At 43.2% G+C, this 27,990-nt stretch overlaps 1 protein-coding gene and 1 long non-coding RNA gene across 8 annotated transcripts in view; one reads left to right on the forward strand and one right to left on the reverse strand.

Annotated features, from left to right (window-relative positions):
- The window catches only part of OSBPL6 (oxysterol binding protein like 6), a 125,579-nt gene that overhangs the window by 18,888 nt on the left and 78,701 nt on the right, over positions 1-27,990 (forward strand). The window lies entirely within an intron of this gene.
- On the reverse strand, positions 12,747-18,436 carry LOC136636409 (uncharacterized). The gene is made up of 3 exons (XR_010793521.1): positions 18,347-18,436; positions 14,585-14,713; positions 12,747-13,459 (listed from the first exon to the last, which is right to left on the reverse strand). It is a non-coding gene; the product is annotated as an uncharacterized lncRNA (long non-coding RNA).

A 27,990-nucleotide genomic window follows, 5' to 3' on the forward strand; every position in this document is an offset into this window, starting at 1 on the left:
TTTATTTTTAATATATTAGACTTGATGCTACCATGGTATGTCACTGCATTTGGGGAAACAAGCTTTTAACAAGCTACTATGTGTATTCTTTTAACAATGATAGTAAATGAGACCTACTCCTGGGTAAGTATGGGTAGGATTGCAGCCTAGGATAGTTAAAAATGTTCCTGCTTGATGTAACTTCCGGTCATGACATCACTTCCAGTGGGTCCTGATAGATTCTCATTCTAAAAAGTAGGTCCTGGTGCTAAATGTGTGAGAACCACTGACAGAGAGCCCAATCCTATGCATGTCAGAAGTAAGTTTCATTATAGTCAATGGGACTTACTCCCAGGAAAGTGTGGATAGGATTGTAGCCTTAGATAACTTGAATTGATTTGACAAGTCAGAAAAGAGGTCCTCTCCACAGTGCAGGGTGAAGTTCCTCCTGCTTTCCTGTTCATCTCATTGCTGTACCCAGTGTGCCAAGTCCCATTTCTCATTTCCCTACCTATACCTGTGACAAAAAAGCCAAACATGTAACCCAGTCCTAACTTCCCACATGGTGATGCAGTGGTGCCAGCACGACCTCTGCTGTATCCACAAGAGAGTTTGGGCTTGTTGAGGCTCCTTGGGGTAAGGGAACATTAGTTTATTTGCCCTGGCATAAGCCCCAGCAACCGCCATGGGTCAGTTCAAACGTGTGCCAGAACTACAGCTGGTACAGATCTGCATTGACCCATGAAAGCAAAACAGGCCCAGGAAGGGAGTTAGAATTCGGCAGGCGCCCCTGCCACTGAACCTGCCCCTTCCTGGGCTCATTCCGCCCTTCTCCATGCCCCTATTACGGTCCCCTTCTGCCCACCCTTCCTTGTTCTACCCTGCCCCATCCTCTCCTGTCTCCCCTGTCTGCCTACTTTGGTGGCCGTTTGGCCATCTGTGGGAAGCTGCTCCAGCCTCCCCTCCAGTGGCCAGGCAGCGTGTGCCATTGACAGCTGCTTTATGCTTATGTTGTGTTGTCTTTGTATATTTTTGTTTTGTCTTGTTCTTTCTCTGTATTTTATGCCAATAAAGGTCTTACTGAACTGAACTGAACTGACAGCTGCTTTATAACTACCATAAAGCACCTGGCACAATGCACGTTTCACTGGTGACCAGATAGGATTGGGTCAATAGTATTTCACTCTCTGTCCCCCCCTCCAAAAGGTCAAAGCAATGTTTCAGCCAATAAATGATGAATATTATTTCCAACATGCAAAGAATTCTATAGAGATAAGTATCTGGAGTGTGTTTTTTTTTCCTTCATCACATCTAAGTTATTTAGTAACTTGAAACAGAGTATATTATTTTAATAAGTATGCTGGCACTTTACTGTACTCATATATAAAGGTGACGTCTTTTCTCTCCATAGTCAGTTTGAAAAAGATAACATTGTGGATAGTTAGAATAGTGGAGTTCCTAGTAAATTCTAATGAGCAGCACACCTAATGAATCCTGTTGGATCCTGTTATGTGAGTGATGTACGTCATGCTGGAACAAACATGCTTTGGAAGCAAAACCATGTTAAGAAATAGAGGATCTCTGAGATTTGATTACTTTGGGACTTTTTTACTTTAAAGAACTCACAGCAAAGTATCCTTTTGCCACTCATCTTTCTTCCTAATGACTGTGGTGCTTGTCTTTTGGCCACAGTTGTTAAACAGTAATGTTGCTCTCAACAGTTGGGTCTGCGTTCATGATGCAAACAACAAAGAGAATGTTTCTGTAAATGGCAGCTGGGTTGGATATGTTCCTGAAACAATTCTTGTTCTTTGAGGCATCCTGTCTCAGGGGTGAGATTTATGTATTACATGGTTTCTCGCATAGCTTACATGACAGACTTTGAGACAAGGAAGCTTGAAGATGTAGATTCAACAGAAATATGAAAAGGATACAGAATGAAGTAACTTGTTACTCTGAGCACATGAGAGGACATGGAGCATGCAAGCCCAAGGTTTCTTCTGGTGTTGAAGTGTACTATAAGAATGAGGTTGAAAGAATGAGGAGTTGCAGGGCAAGTGCAAACCAGGAAGTGATTAACTAACTAGGAAGTAAGTAACTGAGTGGTGATGAGGTGAAAGCCCAAGAATCCTTGTATACTCTGTCCACCTCTCACAACCATACATACAGGGATGAGGAAGGCACCCACTCTGAGGGTAGGATTATTCTGAGGGCACCCACTCTGTCTGGAAGGGAGACAGTCCTTTTGCTAGCAAATAGGAACCTCAGAGGTATCCTTTAGAGAAGGGAGGTGGTTAAAGCCTCACCTGGTTAACATCTCCTCCTCTTCAGGCCAATTCCCTGGGTTTTCTATAAGGATTAGCCAGAACTCTCAGCCTCCTGATTCACTGACTTTGAAATGGGCTTTTAAAGCCCTCAGAGCACTTCCTGCCATCCCTAGCCTCTCTCTTTCCTGAGCACCAACCTGGATTCCCTGTTCTCCTGTTAGTAGGGCAATGGAGGCAGCCCCTTAGAAACTCCCATCGTTTCGGAGGTGGACTTAGACTTGGACGAACCAGGTTCAAATCCCCCTTCAGCCAGGAAGCTTCCTGGGTGACCTTGGGCCAGTCACTTTCTCTCAGCTCCACCTACCTCACAGGGTTGTTGTGAGGACAAGGAGGAGGGGAGCAGCTGTGTACACCGCCCTGAGCTCTTTGGAGGAAGGGTGGTATAAAAATGTGATAAATAAAAATTCAGTAGTTCTGTTTAAGGCATCATTTTTCCCATGGCATCCTGCCTGGGGCACTTTGAGCTGAGTGGCCCTGTAGCTTAGGGCAAACTTGGACAGGCTCATTCCTCCATCCCCTGACCAGGCTTTGAATTGAGCCAGTGTCTAAAAAAATTGACTCAACTGCAACAAAGAATGTAATGGACTGCATTCCATGAAAGGGACAGCATACCTGCGGACCATTCATGGCACACCAATGAACAGTGGCACACTGGTTGAAAATCACTGAGGGAGATCCTAACCAACCATATAGAGCCTATGGGTGGTCTTGGGCAAACCACAATTTTGCAGTTGTACCTACATCACGGGATGGATGGATGAAAAGAGACGACTCCGTGTATACCATCCTGATCTCCTTGGAAGTAGGATGCATTATTGATGGATGCATCAAATGGCAAGAGGGAATATTAACCTTGGGAATTTGTGTCTTCTTTTTCACCCTTTTAGTTAATGAGTTTTGTTTATGCAGAGAGAAGTCTGACCTGAATACAAAAGCCTGCCATTTCTCTGTGGTCTGAAGGGAAGGCATATGCTCACTAATCTTGAAGCTCCCCAGTGTATGTACAAATCATCAGCCAAATTGGTGTGCAGTGGGTCACATCTGGTGAGCCCAAAATATCTCTTTATGGACACGTGTGTAAGCTAATGTATCTGCCATGCTCCTTTCTTTTATTCTTACCTTTAAACATAGTTAAGAGGGTGCATGTGTTGTAAAAATCTTTTTTCTCTTCCCATGCAAATAAGCCCTTCCTGCTAGAAATTTTTGTGAGTTCTGAATAAGCAAGTTCTCTTGAAGTCAAATGCAGAAATCTTGTTGGCTGTGTATGACAGAGCCAGGGAAATACCTTGCCTCCAATTACATTGCATTGTGGCAAGCACAGGTTTTCATATGGTAAATCTCAGGGTAGTGAATTTACCAGCCTGATCTTGTTTCTTTTCAGCATTCTTATCCCACCTTTCTATAAAGGAAAGATGGCAAACAATATAGTAGGAAATTAAATCTATGCATCAAACATTATCAAAATGCATAAATTAAAACAATAGCAAAAGTAGAAAAACAAATCAAAAACCATTTTAAAAAAACAGTGCTCAAATTTAGCTCATGGAAAGAGAGAGGTCTTGGTGCAAGCAGATGGGGCCACGTGGGCTTCCTTCAGTAGGGTCTTCTGCTGTTTTGCTGTTTTAACATAGATGTTTTGCCATAGAAAAGGCTCTGTTTCTCAAATGCACCTACCATACATCAGTTGGCAAGGAATACAGAGCAGGGCTTCACTGATTGATCTCATGGGTTGGGCAGGTTCATGTGGCCCATTTTTGTGAAGTGATTCTTATGATGTTTTAGGCTGTTTTAAAAATCAATATAAAATTTGATTTATGTGTTTCAGACTTTCTGTTCCAGTCAGCATTCTGAACTAATGAAAGCCTATGAACTATCCTCAAAAAGAGCCCCTTACTTACTGACTGACTGACTGACTGACTTACTACAGCCCAATCCTAAGCTGCCTGGAGAATGGGGCTGCCGCAACACCAAAAATGGCTGCTATGTCATCCTAAGCACAATCAGGCAGCTGCTACTTGCTCCTCTGAAGAAGGGGACATTTGTCCCCTTCCCCGGAGTAAGGTAAGTAGCCCCACAGTGGGGATACTTGACTCTGCAGTGGCTCTTTAGCTGGTGCAGAATCAAGAAGCCTCATGTTGGGCTGCGTGGTCTGACATGGGGCTCTGCCAGTCCCACCCCCTACACCCCCACCCCTCTAACTTGGGATTAAGGTGGCACTTGGAAGAGAGCCCCTTCAGATGACTTATAGGGATCATGTATATTTCATTGCCATAATCCAATCTAGAAGTTACTAATGCACAAAGGACTGAGCATGGCAATCATGGGGTCTTATGCAACAGTCTCTTGTATCAGTACTGGGACCCTGACAAGTAAAGTACAGAAGAAGCCATTAGTACTAATGTATGCTTGCTTCCTCCTGCCCACTGCCATGGAACAGCTGTTGCTGGTGTGGGCAGAAGGGGGAAGGTCTCTTCTCCAGCATGCTAAGAGCAATCTCAGGACCTGTGCACTGGCACAACTCTGTGATTTTGTGTTCCTTAAGGAGATTTTACAAATTGCAATCATAAGTGGATCACAGCTGCACAGCTTTGCCTCACTTGCCAAGCGAGCTGTCATTGCATTCCTTCACTAATCTTGACTTTCCTTAGTGTTGGGAACCTCTGTGTATAACTTTGGGGCCCACTTTAAAGCAGTATAATCAGACTGTGGGGAAATCCACTCACTCAGCTTATTTGATGGCATTAGCAGTGCAGAGAGCCTTAAAAGATCGCTTGTTAGTTAACCAAGCCCTAAGTAGAATGATCAAAGAATCAGCCATTATAGGAAAGAATAATAGTTCATCTTCTGACAGATAATTTTCTTTGATTTGTTGACTGCAGAATTCTCCCTTCATATGCCTAGTCCTTTTTTGGAGTCTCCTCTGTCCCTATGGATGGTTTACTGCAGTTTTTCTTTTTGTTCTGTTACTTGGTGACAATTAGTATTGTCTGTGAGTGATTAAAACAGATTGTTAATGGAGATGTCAGTCCACACTCTAGCTTAAAAGATGAGGGAATTTAGCAAGGTTTGAAACTACAGTTACAATGATCAACTCAGACAGCACAACTACGTTGTAAGCAGTTCCCCGACATTGCCCTAAGCGTAATGCAGAGGGAATCTGTATAATGATGGAAATGTTAGCAGAGCTCTGTGTGCTTGATCACTTGGCTTGCTGCAATGATAACCTGTACTCAAGCGTCACAATGTAAGGGTGACCTTCACAGAGCCTAGGAAGAATATCTTGTTTGCCCAGCATCCCAGGATAATTAGAAATGGTTGCTGAAGCAACGTAACATCCTCAGCAAAATACCAAAGGGACAGCTAAAATGATGTTTGGAGCTTTGCAGCTAAAATTACAAATAGCCTCGAAAGTCAAAGAATTTTATCAATTACAGCCAAATTTTCCCCCCGCCCATTCCCCCTGCCAGTTATTTTATCTAACTGCTGAAAATTTGCTGAATTTTCTTAGTCAGGTACCACATACAAAGGGACAGGGAAAAAATAAAAAGAGTACAGTTCTATCTTACTGATCTAACTGGAACTTTATTCTAAGAAAGTCTGCTTGGGACTTCAAACTGAAGCACATAAGAATGCTTCATAGTAAATAATGTGGGAGAGGTAAGTATTAGTAGACTGCAAATATAATTTCTTTAAGCAGCCAGCAAAATATATTTATTTTATGCCTTTCTTCCATCATGACATTCAAGGTGGCACACGAGGTTATCTAGGCACAGACCACTTATGAACAATCTTAACTTTAGCTGAGTATCATGTCCCCTCAGAACATGCCTTTCTCAGAGCCGGCCTTAGGGCAGTTTGGCCAAGTGGAAGCAGGAGCAGCCACCTCAAGGATGCTTTAGGCCACTGTCACTCACTCTCCTCCTCTCCACATTTCCTCTTTCTCTCTGTCTTTTTGAAATGGCAGGAGAGGGAACAGAAGGTAGTTACCACCACAGGGACTGGGGGCACAAGGAAGGGCAAGACCAGAGAGTGGGTGGGCACATGGTTAATCTGCCACATTTTGCCAAACCGGCAACTGGTTTATCTGGCCTATTGGAAAGTCATCCCAACCTGACTGGGCCCACACAATTCTTGACTGAGAACAGCTGTTGATGTGGTTGGCCCCCAATTTGTTCTCCTTCCCCTGATTTGTAAGTACAGTTTTCCCCAGGACTTTAGGTTTGAAGTGAGGGTTCCTGTTGGATGCTATTTTTGTCTCACTGCCTCTTATTCTGTTATATTGCTCTTTTTGTAATTCTTGTTTGATACTGAATGCTTATGTATGAATTCTTGTATTGTTAGGTTTTAATATGTTAGGCTGCAATCCTATACACACTTACCTGGGAATAAGTCCCATTGAACTCGGTGAGACTTCTGAGTAAACATGCATAGGATTGCTCCATTAGTCATTTTATACCACAGTTCTTAGGAAGAGAGGGATGTAGTTTTTTAAAAATTAACACAGCATAGTAAATGAAATTCTTAACCACAGTATTTTGTTGCTCCTTTACTGCTTGCTCTTTCACAGTATCTTAAGCCATCATAGTGTCTTTGAATCTCACTTTTTTAACAAGCCTTGTCCAAGAGGTGTTTAGTATCTCATCTTGTTGTGGAACATCAGTTTGGTATGTGTTTTTTGGAGATTCAGGGCTTTGGGTTTGGGTATATCCTTTCTTTTGAATAGAAAACATGCACCTGTGCAGTATGCATCCTGAAAATGGTGGGGGTGGGGAGGCAGTGTGTCTCATAGTACAGACTCATTTTCCTCCTCCCCCATCTACATAGGACCCTCCTAATGGTTTTGGGAAATGCTCAGTTTTAGGATGCACAAAATGAAAACAAAAACCAGGAATGTCACATCTCATGAATTATCCCAGGCATTGCTGCTGAAACTCTCATCTCTTTAGCTTCCCAAGAATGACTCAGCAGTAGAAGGAGTGACTGCAGTTTTGGAAGAATGATCTGGGCCACTCAGAGGATGACATATCTCCTCTCTCCCAGTGATGACTCGCCTTCTGGGGCACCCAAAAGGAAACTTCTATGCTCTCCAGCCTCTCTCCTCATCTGACTTGCTTCCTGGCTCTGAAATGGATTGTATTCTATTATATCCGGGGTGTCCAAAGTTTTTGGCAAGAGGGCCACATCATCTCTGACACTGTGTCAGGGGAAAAAAGAATTAATTTACATTTAAAATTTGAATAAATTTACATAAGTTTACATAAATGTATATGTTAAAGATGAATTTATATGAATGAATGAAGGTCTTGCAATATCTCAAGGCCTATAAAGGGCCTTGCACAAAGCAAGGCCAGCCTTTCCTTTGCTGCCACTATTGCATCACAGACGTGAAACAGCAAGCAGTGGAGAAAGCCCTCATCCCACAGCTCACGTGAGAGGTCAAACAGTCGCCCTCACACAGAGAGCAGTTGCATCGGGGCAGTGTGAGCTACAACAAACCTTCAGAGGGCCAGAGGCTCATTGGAGACTGGGGGCTCTCTGAGGGCTGCATTGAGAGGCCTCGAGGGCCGCAAGTGGCCCCAGGGCTGGGGTTTGGGCACCCCTGTATTATACTGACAGGCAATTTTGCCAGTAATCTATAATCCCCAGTTCATGGCCATCATGATTAAATTACATGAGTTTAGAACAGGGGTGACAAACACATTTTATATAGTAGGCTGGATAGCTTTCATTGTGTCTGCTGAGAATCAGAAGTGATGTCGTTAAGCAGGAATTGAAGTCATTAAGCAGTTGATGGCCCAAAAGAAGCACCTCATACTCACATAGAAGCTCATTAGATGCAAATGACAGAACATAAAGTGTGCAAATCTTGATCATATTTTCAAACCCTGCTATCTCATAAGTCTCCCTTTCAGCTGTGCTGCTTCTGTCACAGCTTCACTTTGCAGCTCATCAACTGAGTGGTGGTCTGTGAAGTGACATCTTGGCAGAAGCAATGCTGCTGAAAGGGAGACCTGCCAGATAATTGAACTCTCCCATTACCTTGGCATTGTCTCTTTTTCTCACCCCTCTTGGTCTGCCCCTTCCCTTGTAGTGTTCCTTCCCTTCTGAGGCCTCCATCAGTCGCTCCCTCTCCTTCCAAGAGCCTCAGCAGAATTGGTATTGCTGAAACAGCAGCTCTGGGAGACCCCAGTTATCACAGGAACCGGATGAAGAGCTTCTGGGGGCTGCATCCAGACCATGGGCCTTATGTTAGACACTCCTGGTTTAGAACATCTGAACTATCTTAGCTGTGGGGGCTTAAGCAGCTTCACAACTAGTATCTTACATACATTCAAGCATGTGATGAGGTCCTGACTCTTCTTTCAGTGGCTCATAATTATATCCCCATATGCTGCTGTCCTTCACTGTTGTGCCACAGTCACATTGCCAGATAATTTCTCAAGATGAGCTGTCAGTGCTCTGCAGTCTACAAAACTATATTCATCCATTTTATATGAAGCAAGAATCCTCAGAGGATTCAAGGCAGTGTTTATGTTCAGCCCCTGAAGCTATTTTACCAGAGGTAAAAAAGTTTCCTCATTGCCTTGAATGCTGAGCAGATTCATCTCCAAGACTTTTGAAAGTCAGAGCTTTTGTTTCTGATTCATTCCTCCAAGATCCACTGACACTGTGGCTTGCTACAAAACCCACAATGTGACAAATTGACACTTTGGACATGGATCCGAAAATCACTTGCTAAGTGGCCACAGCAACTGAAATGTAGGTTGCAACTTTACAAATAAGACTGAAATCCTGAGCACATTTCCTTGGAAGGGAGTCCAAATAAAGTCAGTGGAACTTGCTTCTGAATAGGATCTGGTTGCAATTGTGAATTGAAGACTAAAATTAAAACTCACTGCCGGTCAATGAGCCTCTTCAGCAGTCCTTATTATGGTGATAATAATTTGCTCAACCCTTTCCTCTAATTTGGAAAAGAAGAGAGGATTCCTGTGGAGATCTATGAAGCTTACTGAAAAAACATACACCCTAGCAGTTTACTAGATTACCAGGGATGCTTTTACATCCCTTTTTCAAAGGTGGCCTTGCACGATCCTGATAATTTGAGAGAACCTCTCTTATTCCAGAAAGTGCCATATTTGCTTAGAACTTGCTAATGTGCTTTCCAAAGTAGTGAATCAGAACTATGGCAACATATTTAGCCTGTGGGGGGGAGGGCTCCAGTTCTTGTTTATCTCCAGTGACGGACCTCCCATTTAGTCGATGGGGCAAATGCCCCAGGCGTGGAGCCTCGCATGCCTTTAGGACCCCGCGGAAGCCTCTTTGAGGCTCCTGATGGGGTCGGAAACTGTGGCTCTGGTTTTCTGGAAGGACAGTTTAAAGCGTTGGGGAACCTCAGAGAGACTTCCCTGATGTGTCCTGGAGTCATGTGAGGCTCCATGAGCTCCAAGTAAGTGGATTTGTGTGCGGGGGTGGCAGCAACATCTTGCGGAGGGTGCCATCACAGACCTTTGCCCTGGGACGTGGGGCTGGGGAGGTCTACTGCTCCTTATCTCCATGCATACAGAGTGCTGCAAAGGGTTTGTTGAACCAACCATGTGCAAGCCCATTATATGTGTTAAGCATCACAGTCACACAGAGCCTGGTTGTTTCTTGTTAGTATACAGACTGAAATGTAAAAGGATGTTCCTTTTTAGAGGAATATGTATGAAAATCATACCTTATGCCTGCAGCCAGATACCTCTTGTGAAATTAACTGCAATGATTTCTCAGGTTGTAAATACCACTGAAGTTAATAATGACTGAGAATTGAAGTGTTGTTGTACAGGGTTTGGGCAGTTTATTTTCTGTCCACTTTTATTGTGCAACTTTTAGTATCCAATGGTGACAATTAAAAGAAGAAATAAGTCTTGTTGGTTATGATCCCTTACAAAGCTATTCCTTTTTGTGCTGTTACCTGGCTGATACTTGACATTTATTCTGATGCCTGCAACCTACCATTGACTTAATTCTCTCTCTTGTGTCTTGAAAGTCTCCTACTATAGATACAGGTTTCAGAATAGAACTAGGAGGTGCCCAATCATTATCATCGTTTAAAAACAGAGCAACAATTCTATAATTTGTAAACATTTCTTTCTCTATTTCAATTCCTCTCATCCAGCTACAACCTACATAATCTTCTTATTTTCCGCTTTGGTGAACCATTTTCAGATCTGTTCTTCTAAGAGACTGTTATGGATGTTATATTATGATTTTTCTTAAACTACAGTAAAATCTCTGCAGAATATTTGCTTTGCTTCTATTACTATAATGGAAAATAAGCTTCATCAGCCAAGTCTTTTGACTACATTTTGGGGCACTTGGTCATCATCCTGTATGCAAACCAAATGCATGTGAGTCATTGTCTTCTTGCAGATATAATAAAAAGGAGGGAAGCGAACCAGCATCTTACACAAATACTTTCTTGTACTCATATCTGCTTACCTCACTGACAAAAATAACATCGTGCAGTTCTAAAATCTTGTTAGCTGTCTACATAAGGGGGTTTGTTAAAAGATCCTAGTTGCTGATTTTAGTTTTTGGTAAATTAATCAGGGTGCAGCTTAATCCATAGAATTACAGCCTAATAGGAGAAAACTGCTACAGGCATAATAATGCAAATGGTGGTTTGTGTCACAGCATCTTAAAGGACTTGTTAGGATTCTGTGTGCCGGATCCCGTTGTACTTGTGCTTAATCGCATAGAATTAGAACATGGGCAGCCCGATCCTATGTAAATTCCCCCACATTGCTGCAGTGGCATCAGCATGGCATCTGCTGCATCCTGTGGGGGAATTTTGGCTGCTGGAGAACTCTAGGTAAAGGAACATTCATCCCCCTGCCCTGGGGTAAGCTCCAGCAGCTGCAATGGGGGAATCTTGGGTCTGCAACAGAGAAATTACTGGTGCAAGTCTGCATTGCCTGATGTCAGTGGATCAGGCCCTGGAGGAGGGATAGGATATGGCAGGCGCTGCTGCCACTAATCTGCCACCCTTCTCGGGCCCAATCTGCCCACCCCCTTCCCCATTGCCAGCTTTCCTGCCCTGTTCTGCCCCCCTCCTCTGTCCTTCTCCTGCCCCCATGCTGCCCAGTGGGACCTTACCTGCTCAGGTGCATGCTGCTTCCTGCACTGACACTGGTGGAATAGATCTTCCCGCTGGCAGGCCTGGAACCTGCGCAGTTTCAACATGCCTTATGGCGCAGTCGAGGGAAAGAATTGTGCCATTATGCAGGGGTGACTATTGGAAACGTTGCTATCACTGCTGAATAATGTTGGATACCTTATGTACTACTTCTAAAACTTTCAGAGGTCATTCCTGGGTGTAGAATAGGTATTGATGTGTTATGAGTTACAGTAAGCTATGTAAAATGTGCAGCCTGATCCTCCCCTCTGCTTTAGTGCAAAGAGGAGTTTGCATTATGGTAGCAAAATCTGTGTCCTTTAGCAAAGCCAAACATTGTGCAGAGCTATGAAGCTTATGCCTCATTTGCCTTTAAAAAAAACAAAAAACTTGGGAGTAGTGAACATGAAGCCATTGTCTAAATAAAAAATCAGATGAAATGTGTATTAAATACCTTATGCAAACTGCTTAAGTTAATGCTTCATTTATCATTTCTAGCCTTCTTTTGCTCAAAGAGTATAAATACACACCAGTGTTTCTCAAACTGTGAGTTGGGACCCACAGTTGGTGGGTTGACCACTAGGTGGGTTGCGAGCCAATTTCAGGTGGGTCCCCATTCATTTCAATATTTTATTTTTAATATATTAGACTTGATGCTACCATGGTATGTGACTACACTGGGGAAATGTTACAGATCTGTACTTTTAACAGGCTACTATGTTTATGTTTTTAACAATGATAGTAAATGCATGCCTTCAACCCCACAACATAGAGCAAATATCACCTGCACTGGACAGTTCATGTCGAAATCTGCATTGCAACTTAGATGTTCTTCTGTGTGTGTGTGTGTGAGAGAGAGAGGGGGGAGGGGGTTATCTAAGAAGGACAATGAAAGAATTTCTACATGTTGCAATGCTTATGATAACGTTATTCAGTGATATTGATTCTACAGTTATGCAAAATAAATCCTTGACAATGTTTTTGTTAACTTTTTAAATTATGCAGTAAGCCTGAAGTGATGTAAAGCAACTCATTTTATCAAGCAGGCTATGTAAAGCAAATAAAATGATTGATTTGGTGAGACTTAAGTAGAAGAAAGAGACAAATTCAGAGATATTTAGTATGCTTGCAAGATTTATATCAATCGATCTGAGCATTTAGCTGTGACAAGAGTAAAGAAACAGAGGCCTTAATGGCTCATTCTGTAGGAAGACACCAATATATGCTTTTTAAAATTTCTGCTTAGTCTATATATATTTTCACAGAGTGAATGGTGTCACTAATCTCTGCACTCCACAGTTCCTGACTTGATAGTAATTAAGCTACAATATTTTTTTCAATGTGAACTTCAAGGGCAATTCTAATTAATTAAGAACAAAAAAGTAGCCTGGGTTTCTAAAAAGAATGGAGGAAAGGTCACAGTATACATAAGTATGCAGACTGGTAAATATGCCAATTAATTAGCATTGCTATTTCCTTCTCAAAATTGTATAGGAAAGAAAATTGCTACATGTATACTGCTCTGCACCAGTATTTCTGTGACGCTAAGTACAGTATTTTCTTAACACCTTCAGATAGTGTTAAAGCAGTGTAATATTTTCTTTTCTCACAGTGGATCCTTGGGTACATTCAACAGAGTTTTCCTTAGTTCAGATTTGGAGGAGAGTGGGAAACTGTTGGCAAGCTGCTAAAGAGCTTACATTAGCAAAGGAATGTTGAAGAAGTGTGTCTTGCAGTTGAAGCAGAGTGTGGTTTATAATCAGAGTCCCAGATTTGTTTTGAACACTAACAGCCCAATTTTCCAGCACTGATGGAGCTGTGCCAACTAGGGTTGTGCAGCATTCTGTGGTGGGTGGGCAGTCATGGCGGCTCCTCAGAATAGGGGAGCATTTGTTCCCTTACCTCAGGGTTGCATTGTGACTGCAGCAGCACTGGAAAGCTGGTTAGGATTGGGTTGTAGGAATCTAATCCTATTCTCCCCCTCCGGTTGATTCACCTGCAGCAAAAACAAGTGCGCTGTATCTAGCAGGCGGTGGCAGATTGAGAGGGCAATTATTTCCCCTTACCCCTCTCGTCCTGCAATGGGTCTCCTTGGACCTGTAGCAGCTCTGTAGCCAGACCTATGGGGAAGCAGGTGCTTACCTTAGAGCATGGGAACAAATGTTTTCTTCCCCCCCACAAACACCCTCACAGGATTCAGTAGGCGCCGTGTTGGCCATCACCGCATGGGGAGTTAGGTAGGATTGGGTTGTAAATTTCCCAAGATGTTTTGTAGCTGACTCCATTATAGCTCTTTATCAACTCTTGAAGAACGTTAGACATCTGCATATTTAGCAGGGGGAGAGTAACTGTCCCTCTTCACCCCAGCACAGTTTCCAGTGACTGTTTGCTGGTGTCCTACATCTTTTTAGACTGTGAGCCCTTTTGGGACAGGGAGCCATTTACAGCGCAATCCTATCTTGGAGGCGTGCACTGTACCCAGCACAAGATTGGGGCCAGAAGTGGCTCAGCTGGAGGCAAGGGTAAACTCTTCCTCTTACCCCTGGTAAGCCACCACGGCTCCAATGGGTCTCCTCTGACTTTTGCCACTTCAGGAGGTGGTACAAGTCCAAGGAGAACAGAGCAGCTTCAAACCACTCTGTGATGCTCAGGGAATGGGGTTGGGATCCAGCATAACAGCTGGGTTCTAGCCCTGCCCTCCACCTGCCCACCTCTGGGACTGCCCTTCCCCCTCCCTGGAATGCCTCCCTCTTGCTTCCTCCCTGTTCTCCCCAGACCCCTACGTCAGTTGAGCTCAGCCGATGCAACCCTCCCTCCCCAAGTCGGTGCAATGCTGGATACAGCCTTCATGGGCCGGCACGCATTCCTGTGCTGGCCCAGCCGACTCCCAAGGAGGTACAAATGTGCTTTATGGCATGTTAGGATTGTGTCCTTAGTTATTTGATTTTTTGTTGAAAAGCGGTATATAAATACTGTTAATAATAATAAACTGCGGGTTTTTTGTACTCATGTCCTGTTTTAATTTATATTATGGCGATTGTTGTGTGATGATAATTTTGATGAGCCTTTGCTATCAGTTTTAATTCTCAATTCTACAGAACTGTTAGCTTAATATACATACCTAGACATTGTCAACTCATTGTTGAGATAACAGCTGAATATTTTCCGAGACTCCTTGACATTTTGCGTGCTGCAGCATTTGCTTGATTGAAGAGCCCAGAAAGATAGTTCCCATTATATGTGTCTCTCACTAAAAAGCAAAACAAAATTGGGTCAGCAATCCAATTTTCAACCAGGTAATTGAGCAATATATTCTTTAAAAGGGCTGCAACTTTTACTTTATTAAATATCTAAGAGCTTGGCAGTTGGGTCTAGTAACTTGTAGGAATGTAAGGCATGATCCAGCCAAAGCAAAGCACTTTAAAGCCCTGGGTCCCCCATTGTCATGAGGAAGGGTGAGGTAGAAATCTTTTAAATAAATAAATTTCAGTAGCAGAGCAATAAAAATGTGGTTAACTCTCGTATTAAATTCAACAGCTGAATTATGTCCCTTGTTTCATAATCCTGATAGTGCAAGAGACTATGGTAAGTATGCATCAACTAACATGTCTTCAGATTTGTTGTATTATGTGGAACCTTTGCAAGTCTAACTGTGCAATCATCTACACATTTACTCAGAAGTAAGCCCCACTATGTTCAGGCCCACTTTTAAGTGCTGCAAATTACACAATGGATGGGCAGCTCAATCCTGAGCTGCCTGGAGCACAGGGCTGTCGTGGTGCCAAAAATGGCTATCGCAGCATCCAGCGCACCCCAGGCAGCCACTTCCACCTCCTTGGGAGAAGGGGCTCTCATCCCCTTCTCCCGAGTAAGGAAAGTAGCTTTGCAATGGGGCTACTCAATTCTATGGCAGCTCTGGAGCTGCTGCAGAATCAGAGTTCCTTATCATGTTTCATGGCCTGACACAGAGCTCAGGATCCAGTGGAGCTGGGCTCCACTGCTCCTGTCTTTCTTCCATCCCGCTCACTCCCTCCAGAACACCTCCTCCCCACCCTCCTCCCACCTTCCCCCACTCTGGAACGTCTCCTCTCCGCTTCCCCCCACTCCCCCACCTACCTCTCTGCCGCCCAGTGGTTTGGGCAACCACGGAGTAGCAGATCACCGGCTTTCCACTGGCGCTAGCCCAGCGCCAGCTGGTGCTGGGCCAGCACTAAACCTTGCAAACATGCCTTACGGTGCATTTGCAACAGTGCACACTGGTAATAAGCTGGCCTGCAGAGCTCAGGATTGGGCTCTTAGGCTGCAGTCTTATAGTAAGGCGTGGGACTAAGGCCCAGGTAAGTATGTATACCAGTAGTTCCAAAAGTCCTCTGTGGCAGAAGGGAACTACTTGAGTCTTTGTGGGGGTGGGACTGCAGCAGTGACAAGATGCCCAGAATCATACCACTAATGGGTCTGAAGAGTTTTTCCTTTACCAGCAGGTGGCGTTGGCAGGGCTTCTGCAAGCCTGTATTTCCACAGAGCTCCCAAAGTTTTTGATTAACTAAAAATTGCAGTCGGAAACCACTTCCATTTTTTAATCACAAAACTGGAAGTGGTTTCCAATTGAGATTTTTATTGAATCGGCAGCTTGGGGAGCCCTGCAGAGGGCTCCGCGAGGCTCCCTGTACCCCTAGGAGGCTGACACTACCTGCTGGTAAGGGGGAAAAAAACCCTTCAGTCCTGGCAGTGATCCTGGGGATGTTGCCTTCCCCCTTCCCAACCCTTAAATGGGCCAAGACCAGTGCTTTCCACGCTGGTAGGTCATGATACATCTGCTGATGTGAGCTTTTGGGGGGATTTTGGAACTGGGGTACTGTAAGGGTTTGATGACTATGATGGTTCAGTGGCATTATTGGACTCCATCCCAAAAGCACAACAATTTCCTGATCTTGAGGAAGAAATTCGTTTCTTTTGTCCTAGATCTCTTCTGTCTTGTGGCCTGTTACTTATCAATAGCTATAGAAGAGTTTATGGCCTGGTTGTCCATTCAAAGAGGAGCTGAACAGCATCCTCAGTTTACATGTTTAATTAGCAGGTGCTAATATATTAGCAGGTGCTAAACATATTAGCAATTGGTTGTATGGTTTAATTTTTAAAACTCTGGCAGCTGGCATCAATCACATTACCCTGAGAAATTGTCCCTGGTCTATGACTAAACTTGACATGCAGACTGAACTACAGTAGAGCTGTAAGATAGAAAAATAAATTTCATTGCCTCAGTTCTGCAAACCTGTGCAGATGAATACTTGGGCATGTAGTGGCAGGATTTCCCTCATTCTTCATATTCAAAAGGGATCTATGTAAGATAAAGCACCCTGTAATATCTGGGATTGCTCACTGTGAAGAATACTGTCCTTGCAGGCTAGGCAGTTTCCCTTCTTGGCCACATTGGGTGGAGTGTATGGCTCTGTTTGTGGCCTCTGGCTCCGTTACTCCTGTACATCCCCATCCTGGGGACTCTGCACCTGAAAATCTCATCCCAGACCTTCTTCCCTCAATCAGGGATTCCAATGCCCCCTCCATGTTATCTGCCACCACCTCCTTTCTAATCTAAACCCCCAACGCAGAGGAAGAAAACTAGGAGCCTCTTACAATCCAAGAATAGCTTCAAGAGAAGTTATCTAACCATTTCAGTTTCCTCACCAGATTGATAATGTGCTGTACTTTGGCATCTGGCCTCGATGTCTTCAAAAGGGAATTGGACAAATTTCTGGAGGAAAAGTCCATAACAGTTTACCAACCATGATAGGTATGTGCAACCTCATAGTTTATGAAGTAGGCTATTTCAGAAGGCCAGAAGCATGGGAGTGGCACCAGGATGCAGGTACCTTGTTGTCTTGTGTGCTCCCTGAGGTATCTGGTGGGCCACTGTGAGATTCAGGAAGCTGGACTAGGTGAGCCTTTGGCCTGATCCAGTGGGGCTCTTATTATGTTCTTATAGCCCGATTAGGCTGCAAGATAATAATAATAATAATAATAAAACTTTATTTTTATCCCGCCCTTCTCCCTAACGGGACCCAGGGCGGCTAACAACATATTAAAAACAATAGAATTTAAAAAACATTAATACAAACAGATAAAAACATTTAAAAACACACTACAGGGCCATAAAAACAGTAGTCAGATTAAAAGAGTAAAAGAGCAGATCACCGAGGAATCAAGCCTGTAAAACTAAAAGATGTATAAAAAGTTAAGAAGGCCAGAAATCAGAAGGCTTGTTTAAACAACAGTGTTTTCAGGCCTCGCCGAAAGCTCTCAAGAGAGGGAGCCATTCTCAAGTCAAGGGGAAGGGAGTTCCATAATGTTGGTGCCACTACCGAGAAGGCCCTATTTCTTGCAGCCACCCCCCGGACCTCCTTGGGTGGCGGCACTTGCAAAAAGGCCTTCTCTGATGACCTGAGATGGCGAGCCGGATTGTACGGGAGTAGGTGGTCTCTAAGATATCCTGGCCCAGAGCAGTATAGGGCTTTAAAGGTCAAAACCAGCACCTTGAATTGGGCCCGGAAACGAATGGGCAGCCAATGCAGCCCCCGGAGAAGCGGGCTGACAGAGTCAAACCGCCTGGCTCCGGTGACCACACGGGCCGCCGCATTCTGTACTAATTGTAGTTTCCGAACCGTCTTCAGGGGCAGCCCCACATAGAGCGCGTTAAGATTGAGGGCAGGTGCTGTGTTTATCTCCATTCAAAGTAGGCACACAACTCATAACAACATTTTGAGAAATTTCTTGGAAGAAAATAAGAGCATGTGTAAGGCTCTCAGGATAAGAGTTAGTAAAAGACGTTTAAATATAATAACACACAATAAGAAAAAAAAGCTGTTTAAAACTGTTTCTACTTAACTGGAAGGTTCAGCAAAGTTTTGCAGTGTCTCAGCCAATGGATAAGGATGGGAGGAGAGAAATGGGGAGAGTTGACCTGCAGCATTTCCCCTGAAGCTGTCAGTGACAAAAGCACTCCCCCCAGGCCAGAGCTTATTCATTTTTTTATCTCAACTGACCAATCATAAAAAAGTATGATGCAATGCTGAGTCATGCTCCCTGGCATGTATTACAGCCCAGGCGTCCAAGTACTATGATCCCTTGAAAAAACGGACCCTTACACGTCCCACTTCCTAATCTGATAAGGCTGCAGCTCAAAGGGCTTTGGCAAAGCAAGTCTGACTTCTCTCCAGACTATCGTCCTGGTTCCAAAAGAAAAATGGTCCTGAGGAAGAAGACTGTTTATACTGCCAGGGCAAATTAAAAATTAACAGCCCTTAATACCTTTGCTATAACCCACAATTTCTAGGGCTGAACTTTAAAGTTGGCTGGCAACCATCATGGGGTTATTTCTCCAAATGCTGAATCTCACAGGGCCACCCCCTTTCTCAAAGGAAAGTCAGCATCCAGCAGAAACACCCTGGAAGCCACATTTCAAAGAAAAGCCCAAAGTGTTTGATTTTAGCATTGCTTTCTTGACACTCACAGATGATCCATGCTGATTTGGGGTTCTCGAATGTAGGTCAGTTTAGAACAGTGTTTCTCAGACTGTGGATTGGGACCCACTAGGTGAGTCGCAAGCCGATTTCAGGTGGGTCGCATGGCACCTAGCTCAGCCACCATTGAAAATACAGAATACTGTATTACATAGAGCTGCTGCGCAGAGTCTGCGCAGAGTCACAAAGAGAGTCTGGTCCAACAAGAAGCTGACGGAACATACCAAGATCCAGGTCTACAGAGCTTGCGTCCTGAGTACACTTCTGTACTGCAGCGAGTCATGGACTCTTCGCTCACAACAGGAGAGGAAACTGAGCGCTTTCCACATGCGCTGCCTCCGACGCATCCTCGGCATCACCTGGCAGGACAAAGTTCCAAACAACACAGTCCTGGAACGTGCTGGAATCCCTAGCATGTATTCACTGCTGAAACAGAGACGCCTGCATTGGCTTGGTCATGTCGTGAGAATGGATGATGGCCGGATCCCAAAGGATCTCCTCTATGGAGAACTCGTGCAAGGAAAGCGCCCTACAGGTAGACCACAGCTGCGATACAAGGACATCTGCAAGAAGGATCTGAAGGCCTTAGGGATGGACCTCAACAAGTGGGAAACCCTGGCCTCTGAGCGGCCCGCTTGGAGGCAGGCTGTGCAGCATGGCCTTTCCCAGTTTGAAGAGACACTTTGCCAACAGTCTGAGGCTAAGAGGCAAAGAAGGAAGGCCCATAGCCAGGGAGACAGACCAGGGACAGACTGCACTTGCTCCCGGTGTGGAAGGGATTGTCACTCCCGGATTGGCCTTTTCAGCCACACTAGACGCTGTGCCAGAACCACCTTTCAGAGCGCGATACCATAGTCTTTCGAGACTGAAGGTTGCCAATACAATGCGCAGAGTGGGCTCCTGGTGGGAGAGAGGCATGGTGCTTTGCCTTGTATAGGGGGGAAGATGGGATTCTGGAAAGGTGGGAAGGTTGTGTGGTTGGAGAAGGATCCAAGTCTGTGTTCTGCTTTGACTTTTGAGCTGGAATGTTTGAATTCTGAGCTATGCAAAATAACAGCATAAGTGCACTGTGTAATGAAACCTTTGGCTGATTGTGGCTTAGGTTTGAAACTTGAACTGCTGATGTCACTTTCAGCCATGACATCACTTATAGGTTAATTGTAACACTTCTGGTGGGTCCTGGGCAGATTGTCATTCTAAAAAATGGGTCCTGGTGCTAAAAAGTTTGAGAAATACTGGTTTAGAAGATCACTCGTTTGTAGTTGTGTCCTGATTGGCACTTTCTTCTTCCCCAGAAATTTGTGAATAGTGCTATCAAATCTGATTGCATCAGCTGTGTGCTTTGGAGAGGCACAAGTGCAGATCCTTATGCAAAGCAAAACACATTGTCCACTGCTGCACATGATGACCTGCAAATTAGGTGAATTATAGTTACAGGCAAACTTTATATTGTGGGATAGCATGGAATAAATTCCAACACTGAGACCTATAGAGAGGCAAATTCCAACATTATGTTATGTATAAATTAGTAGAAATTTGTCCAGCAGTCTTTAGTCAGTGCTGACAAGCAATCCAGGCAAAGATCTGATGTACTTTCTATTCACAGTCCAAAAATGACAAAGCTAATTCTTGACCCCTCAGATTAGACTCTAGTTTGATTCTTTTATTCAGCTTCACTAGTGCTAATTGTAATTTTGGAATAATTTCTTTTTGTTTTAACAAGCTGTTACTAGACTGCCCTACTAAAATATACTCACACAGTATTCTTTGGAAAAGTCATTTGCTCTGTTTATGGTATCTTCCTCATTGTAACCATGTGCTAAAATATCTTTTCAATCACTTTGTACCCAGTGCTAAACTTAGCAATGAATTCTCAAAATAATAATAATAATAATAGCAGGTATTTATATACCGCCTTTCTTGGTCTTTATTCAAGACTTTATTCACGGCGGTTTACATAGGCAGGCTTTATTTAAATCCCTTATTAAATAGGGATTTTTATAATTGAAAGAAGGTTCTTTCTTTCAAGAACCACTACATTCAGGTGTTTCATTCCGATCTGGCTTCACATTCTGGCCTCCATCCTCCCACACTCAGAGCAGATGGAATAGCTCGGCTTCAGCTTGTCAGCTGCTTCAAGGTCACAAGGTGCCAGTGGCCTCAAACTGGCGACCTTGTGGATGTTATCTTCAGGCAGACGGAGGCTCTACCCTCTAGACCAGACCTCCTGCCCCTTTTATAATAGTGTAAAATATTTATACTATTCCCCTTTATGAAGCAAAATGAATGTAATGATAACAAGTCCATCTTGAATAATTGGCTCATTCTTGATAATCTTATTTTTTTTTGTTAGATTTTGTCACAGCTGAGCAATTATAATAGACATGTTTAGCTCTTACCTGTGGATAATAGAACATTTAGCTCAGCTTGTCAGACATTTGTGTGAATTCATGGTGTCCTGTATGGAAACTGGTTCCATTTAGAAAAAAACATCTAATGTGTGAAATGGCCCTAGGAAGTCATACTGTATGCTGAAATGAACAATTTTTATGCTCATGTATAAAACATTTTTTAAAAACATTATTTTTAATATTCCAGATTTTATTCCAAAACTGTTCAGCTGCAGAAGTTTATAAAGTAGAAGCTTAGATTACATCAGACTGTTTGATGCAGTGGCATCTCTATAAACGAAATGCCTGTATTTCAGTGTTTCTCAAACTGTGGGTTGGAACCTACTGGGTGGGTCGCGAGCCAGTTGGGTCTCTATTCATTTCAATATTTTATTTTTAATATATTAGATTTGATGCTATCATGCTATGTGACTGCATTTGGGAAAATACTGCAGACCTGTACTGATCGTTCATTGTTATCCGCTGGCATTCTGTTCCAGAACCCCAGTGGATTAAAAAAAAATCAGTGGATAAAAAAACAGTGGAAAAATAAATTTAAAGACCCACTTCCAGGTTTTTTGCCCCTCCATTGCTCCTAATAAAGTCGTACCCCGACATCCACAGGGGTTTGATTCTGGAACTCCTGATATCATAAAATGTGTTAAATAAAAGCAGTTTAAAAAATTAAAAAGTGCAAATTAAAAAGTGCAATTGTGGTTTAAAAACAGCTTTTCTTACTGTTGTAGAGAGGCAGTCAGCAATTAGAATTGCAAAGGACCCCCTGCCTTTGCCTGGCTCAGCTGAAGAATGGAACGATCGCTTGCATGACTGTCTTTCCACAGCAGTAAGAAAAGCAGTTTTTAAAACTGTGATTTTAAAGAGATGCATATTTCCCCTTCTCCATGGATCAGCACATTCCTTCTCATTTGCAGTGGCCATTTGTGTTGACTCAAATCCATGTATAACAAGGTTAGACCTGTACTTTTAACAAGCTACTATGTACTTTCTTTTAACAATGGTAGTCAATGGGACTTACTCCTGGGTATGTGTGGCTAAGACTGCAACCTAAGATTGTTAAACATTTTCCTGCTTGATGATGTCACTTCTGGTCATGACATCACTTCTGGGTCCTGACAGATTCTCATTCTAAAAAGTGGGTCCTGGTGCTAAATGTGTGAAAACCACTGATTGCAGCTGAGATGTGTGTAGCTGGACTTTGAACTCTTGTTAGTGTGATGTGAAACTTGACCAAATAATGAAATCATAGCTGAAAAATTACCTTAAAGATTACAACATAAAGTTGTTCTTGAAAGCTTTGGGGATATTTTTTGTCATTTGGGGAGGAGGGGGATTGTAGCCATTGTCTTTGACAACTCACTTCTAGCTCAGCTGTTGGTTTATAAAAGTAAAGTCTGGTCTTCAAGGATAATATCACCTGACAGAATCTATGACATCAACCTGTATAAGCACATTGGCTGGATCCTGCCCATAATAATTTAGATAGAAAGGTAATTCAAATACTCTTGAAGGTGGTGGCAGAACTCTCACTGATTTGATTAGCCCTGGATTTCACCTGTGATGTTTGGGAGGAATTTGGTAAAGTAGATTATTGATTAAACCGCAGTTTCCATCACCTTTAGTGTTACATTTTATTCTTCAGGGATTTGAGTCAGCCTAACATTATGGATTTGAAAATTGTCTCAGTTCATTTGTTTTAATTCCAATTTGAAAAAAAGTAAAAGCCTTTTTCTCTCTTGTGTATTACCTTGAATCTCATGGATTAGAGATGAAACTGAAAATAATGTAGAGTCATTGTTGACTCAATTGTATCTGCAGCCAACCTGATGCTAAAGTAGTGTTGCAATAATTTGTTTGAAAACATGAATTAAGAAAGGTTGCATGTGCGTCTCCTTTTTAAACAGAGAAATAATGAGAGAAAACATATTTTCATAAGGCAGCAGTGTGCCGTGGAACACTGGTATGTTGCGAATGGTCTGCAGGTGTGCCGTGGGAATTTGGGGGAGGGTCATTTAGTATTAGGGCCATTTGGGGATGTTTCCCCGCCCCCCAGCAGTTTGGTATGCCTTGTCAAACAGTAAAAAGCTGATGGAGTGCATTGACAATTTTAGCATCCTGTCAGTGTGCCCTGAGTTGAAAAAGGTTGAAAATCGCTGGCATACGCAGTCAATTATGTATGAGTTGAACTAATTTTGATAGTTGCAAAGGTAGTAACTGCCCAAAGTATACATTTTAAGGTAGTATGCATGAATTACAAGTATTGTTCCAGAGAACAGTCAATGCAAGATACAAAGTGAGTGTTCATTTTTCACATATATACCTGACCAGGCCAGGCTGCCCTCCCTCCAGGGTACTCAAGATGGTGTACAAGATGGCCACAAAGTCCCTATGCAGGCTTAAATGGATTCAGTCCCAAATCACACAGTCACATGCATAGGAACTTTGTGGCCACCCTGTATATGGCTTCTCCCTCTCTGTTTATCTTCACAGCAAGCTCACCTACTGAGCTAGACTGGCCCAAACTCACCTAGTGAGCTTTGACCACAGACAGACCATACTAAATACTTAAAAGCATCATCAGTGCTCAAGGCGGCTGCTAACATTTTCTGCTCATGGTACAGTAGACTCAGATCACTTTCTGGGGAGTACAGTCTCAATGTGACAGCCTCTCTGGGCTCTGGGCCCTTTCCAGTAGATTTGTATGTAGTTCTCTGTCAGTGGCCTTGGCAATGCTTCCTAACCATGGGATCTATGACAGAAGGCTTTGCTATGCTATACTAGAACATAAAGGATATGGTTTTAACCTGGTGCATTTAAAGAGAAACCTAGAGGAAGAGATAAGAAATACAACTTGCTCGTTTGGTTTCCGTGCTATATATCCAGATGTAGAAAAGACAACTAGCACTAACCTGGTATATAGTATTTTTTACTAATGTTTAAGGAAGTTGTGTTGGCAGTGGTTTTTCTTTGATTTGCAAAAAATTTTTGTACCCTTATACATTATAGCAGTCAGTGTTCTGGAACTTGCAGCAATGCGTAGCAGAGATGTGTGGTAGATGTCGCAGTTTGGTATGTCAAATAAAAGTTGTAATTAAAGTTGTCTCATCCTCTGTCATTTGTATTTATGCTGATAACCACACTACGACACAGAATATTAGAGGGAACATAGTGGGAGAAGGTGAACAGACCTTGTTTTGTTTTGACAGGCTTCTTACCAGCCTGTGTGTTAAAATAATTGGTTCATGTTGGTGGCTGTGTGTCAATACTGTAGGTAATACTCAAAAATGAAAAAGAAGTAGACCAGCCCCCAAATGAATAGTTTACCACTAGAAGTGGCATAGTTGTCAGTCCTCACTTATTAGCGGTCTCTGTTTGACTGAAAATCCCTTCAGCTTCTGATGGTTTTCTGCCTTTGCTAAGCACAGTTGCCTCTGCTGCCTGCCATTCCTGAAATTCCTTTCTTTAAATGGTCTGTCACTCTTCACTTCTGCTTTTTCCTGTCACACATTGTTTCTTTACCTGCCTGTATCTTGTCCTTACGTTTCGTCTCTGGTTCATTAGGAACATGACTGTCTTAGGGCCTAGTCCTATCCAACTTCCCAGCACTGATGCAGCTGCAGTGCAGCCCCGAGGTAAGGGAACAAACATTTCCTTAATTTGAGGAGCCCTCTGTGACTGCCCTCCCCACCACAGGATGCAGCACATACCCTGTTGGCACGGCTGCATCAGCACTGGGAAATTGAATAGGATTGGGCCCTTAGGGGACTTTTTTCCTTTGACAGTGTTCATCTCTTACGCTGTTCTCTAAACAGACCTGGATGATTGTACTAGGACAAAAGCTGTTTCCAGCTTTGTCAGGATTATGGTGATTTTGTCACCATAGTTCAAAAAATGCACCACCATTGGATCTGAAGTTCTTTTTTCAAGATAGGAAAATGTTGATGGAAGGGGGGGGGGGAATCATGAGGTTGATCACCATGCTGAAAAAACTAATTCCTAGTGGATTTTTTCACATCACCATTGTATCAGCTACATTTGAGAAACTCAAGGCAGTACCTGGGCGCTACTTAGGATTTGCAATTCACAGGCAGAAGAGCAAAATTGATTTGGCTCCTTGGTAAGGCATGATAGCTAGATTTAGCACATGCCACTCTGCACACATCAAAATCAAAGTAAATCTCTAGATTGGGATGGTTACCAGATTAGAAGAGGTATTTGTCAAATAAGTTACTTTGGCCCAAATCCTAACCAACTTTCTTGCAGTGACATAGCAGAATGGGCAGCAAAATGGCAGATGCGCTTCAGTGTAAGTAAGTGTAAAGTCATGCACATTGGGGCAGAAAATCAAAACTTCACATATAGGCTAATGGGTTCTGAGCTGTCTGTGACAGATCAGGAGAGAGATCTTGGGGTGGTGGTGGACAGGTCGATGAAAGTGTTGACTCAATGTGCAGCGGCAGTTAAGAAGGCCAATTCTATGCTTGGGATCATTAGGAAAGGTATTGAGAACAAAACGGCTAATATTATAATGCCGTTGTACAAAGCGATGGTAAGGCCACACCTGGAGTATTGTGTCCAGTTCTGGTCGCCACATCTCTAAAAGGTCATAGTGGAAATGGAAAAGGTGCAAAAGAGAGCGACTAAGATGATTACTGGGCTGGGGCACCTTCCTTATGAGGAAAGGCTACGGCGTTTGGGCCTAGAAAAGAGACGCCTGAGGGGGGACATGATTGAGACATACAAAATTATGCATGGGAAGGATAAAGTGGATAGAGAGATGCTCTTTACACTCTCACATAACACCAGAACCAGGGGACATCCACTAAAATAGAGTGTTGGGAGGGTTAGGACAGACAAAAGAAAATACTTCTTTACTCAGCGTGTGGTTGGTCTGTGGAACTCCTTGCCGCAGGATGTGGTGAGGTGACGGCATCTGGCCTGGATGCCTTTAAAAGGGGATTGGACAAGTTTCTGGAGGAAAAATCTCTTATGGGTTACAAGCCATGATGTGTATGTGCAACCTCCTGATTTTAGAAATGGGCTATGTCAGAATACCAGATGCAAGGGAGGGCACCAGGATGCAGGTCTCTTGTTATCTGGTGTGCTCCCTGGGGCATTTGGTGGGCCGCTGTGAGATATAGGAAGCTGGACTAGATGGGCCTATGGCCTGATCCAGTGGGGCTGTTCTTACGGACTAGATGGGCCTATGGCCTGATCCAGTGGGGCTGTTCTTATGTTCTAATGAGGCATGTGCTGCATCCTGCAGTTGGGGGGCACTCACAGAGGCCTCCTCAAGGTAAGGGAATGTTTGTTCCCGTACCTCAGAGCTGCATTGCCCTTACCTCGCTGCTAGAAAGTTGGTTAGGACTGCACCCTTTATGATTTTGAACAGTGGACTGTAGCTATGCTTATCAGTCTATGGACAATGAGGATGCTATGACTCTTACACTATTAATCAGGGTTTAAATAACAGGATAGCTTATTAAAAACAAGTTCCCTCCTAGTTCCATGGAACACTATACCATCTATCTATGAATGTGAATCAGATCCAATAACAGAATCCATCTCACATGGGTTGGTTTTTTATGCATGATTCTCCACTTGGTTGAGTCTAAGTATTGGGTTCCCCTCTGGAAACATAGGCTAATTTTATATCCTAGCAACAATGCTTTAAAGACTGGCTCACTCAGCAAGCATATCTGAGACCAGGAATGAGGGCTCTTGTCATCTGTTTTGCAATTGTCCACAAGCACAAAGCCTGGCTGCCCTCTTTTGAGTCATTGTGCTGTGGTACGGGGCAGCCTATGAAAGTTCTTTTCAGTGGTAAGTCAGTCCTTGTTTTCCCTTTTGGGTAATTTTTACATCTATAGTTAGCAAAGTGGTAAAATCTAGTTATTTACCCCGTTAAGAGCACACCGTAGACACTCGCCTATAAGTCGATCCCACAGATAAGTCGAGGGCAGGGTTTGAGCCAAAAATCATGGAATGTTCTATGACACTTGGATAAGTCTGGGGTTAAACTTGGGGGGGGGGTGTCTGACTATAGTTTTGTCTGATTTTTCCCGAGGCCAGATCCTGAAAAATAACCTACCACTAATTGTTATCTGAGAACTGTAGAGTCTAATTTATTAAAAACATGGTAAAAGATGGTAAGATACATTTTTATTCTTCTTAAATTCTGGTCTTCACCACCTTTTTGTAAACACTATCAGAGTAAGTGCACTGTAAACAACATACCAGTAAAACAGTGGTTCCCAACCTGATATTCTTGTCCCAGGGACACTTAACAGGACCTTTAGGGGTACTTGAAAAAGAATGGAATAATGGCAGAAAAAGGCAGTTTGTGCGAGGACCAGCAAGGCAGGAAGGGAGGTAGCTAGTCGGCTGTGAAAGCCCCACCAATAGCTAGTTTTTGGTCATCAATTCATCTATGAACCAGTGATTGAAAACCAGCACAGTAAAAAAACTGAAACATAATATGGTAAGTGATCAATCACCCAGAATTTCTCAGGACACTTCTAGTGCAAAACAGTGCAAAGGCAGAGTCTTCTGTTCCTCAAACAGATAAAAAGAGAAAACATTGAATACATGAAGTCTGGGTT

Source organism: Tiliqua scincoides, chromosome 1 (assembly GCF_035046505.1).
Source record: "Tiliqua scincoides isolate rTilSci1 chromosome 1, rTilSci1.hap2, whole genome shotgun sequence".
NCBI classification, from domain to species: Eukaryota; Metazoa; Chordata; class Lepidosauria; order Squamata; family Scincidae; genus Tiliqua; species Tiliqua scincoides.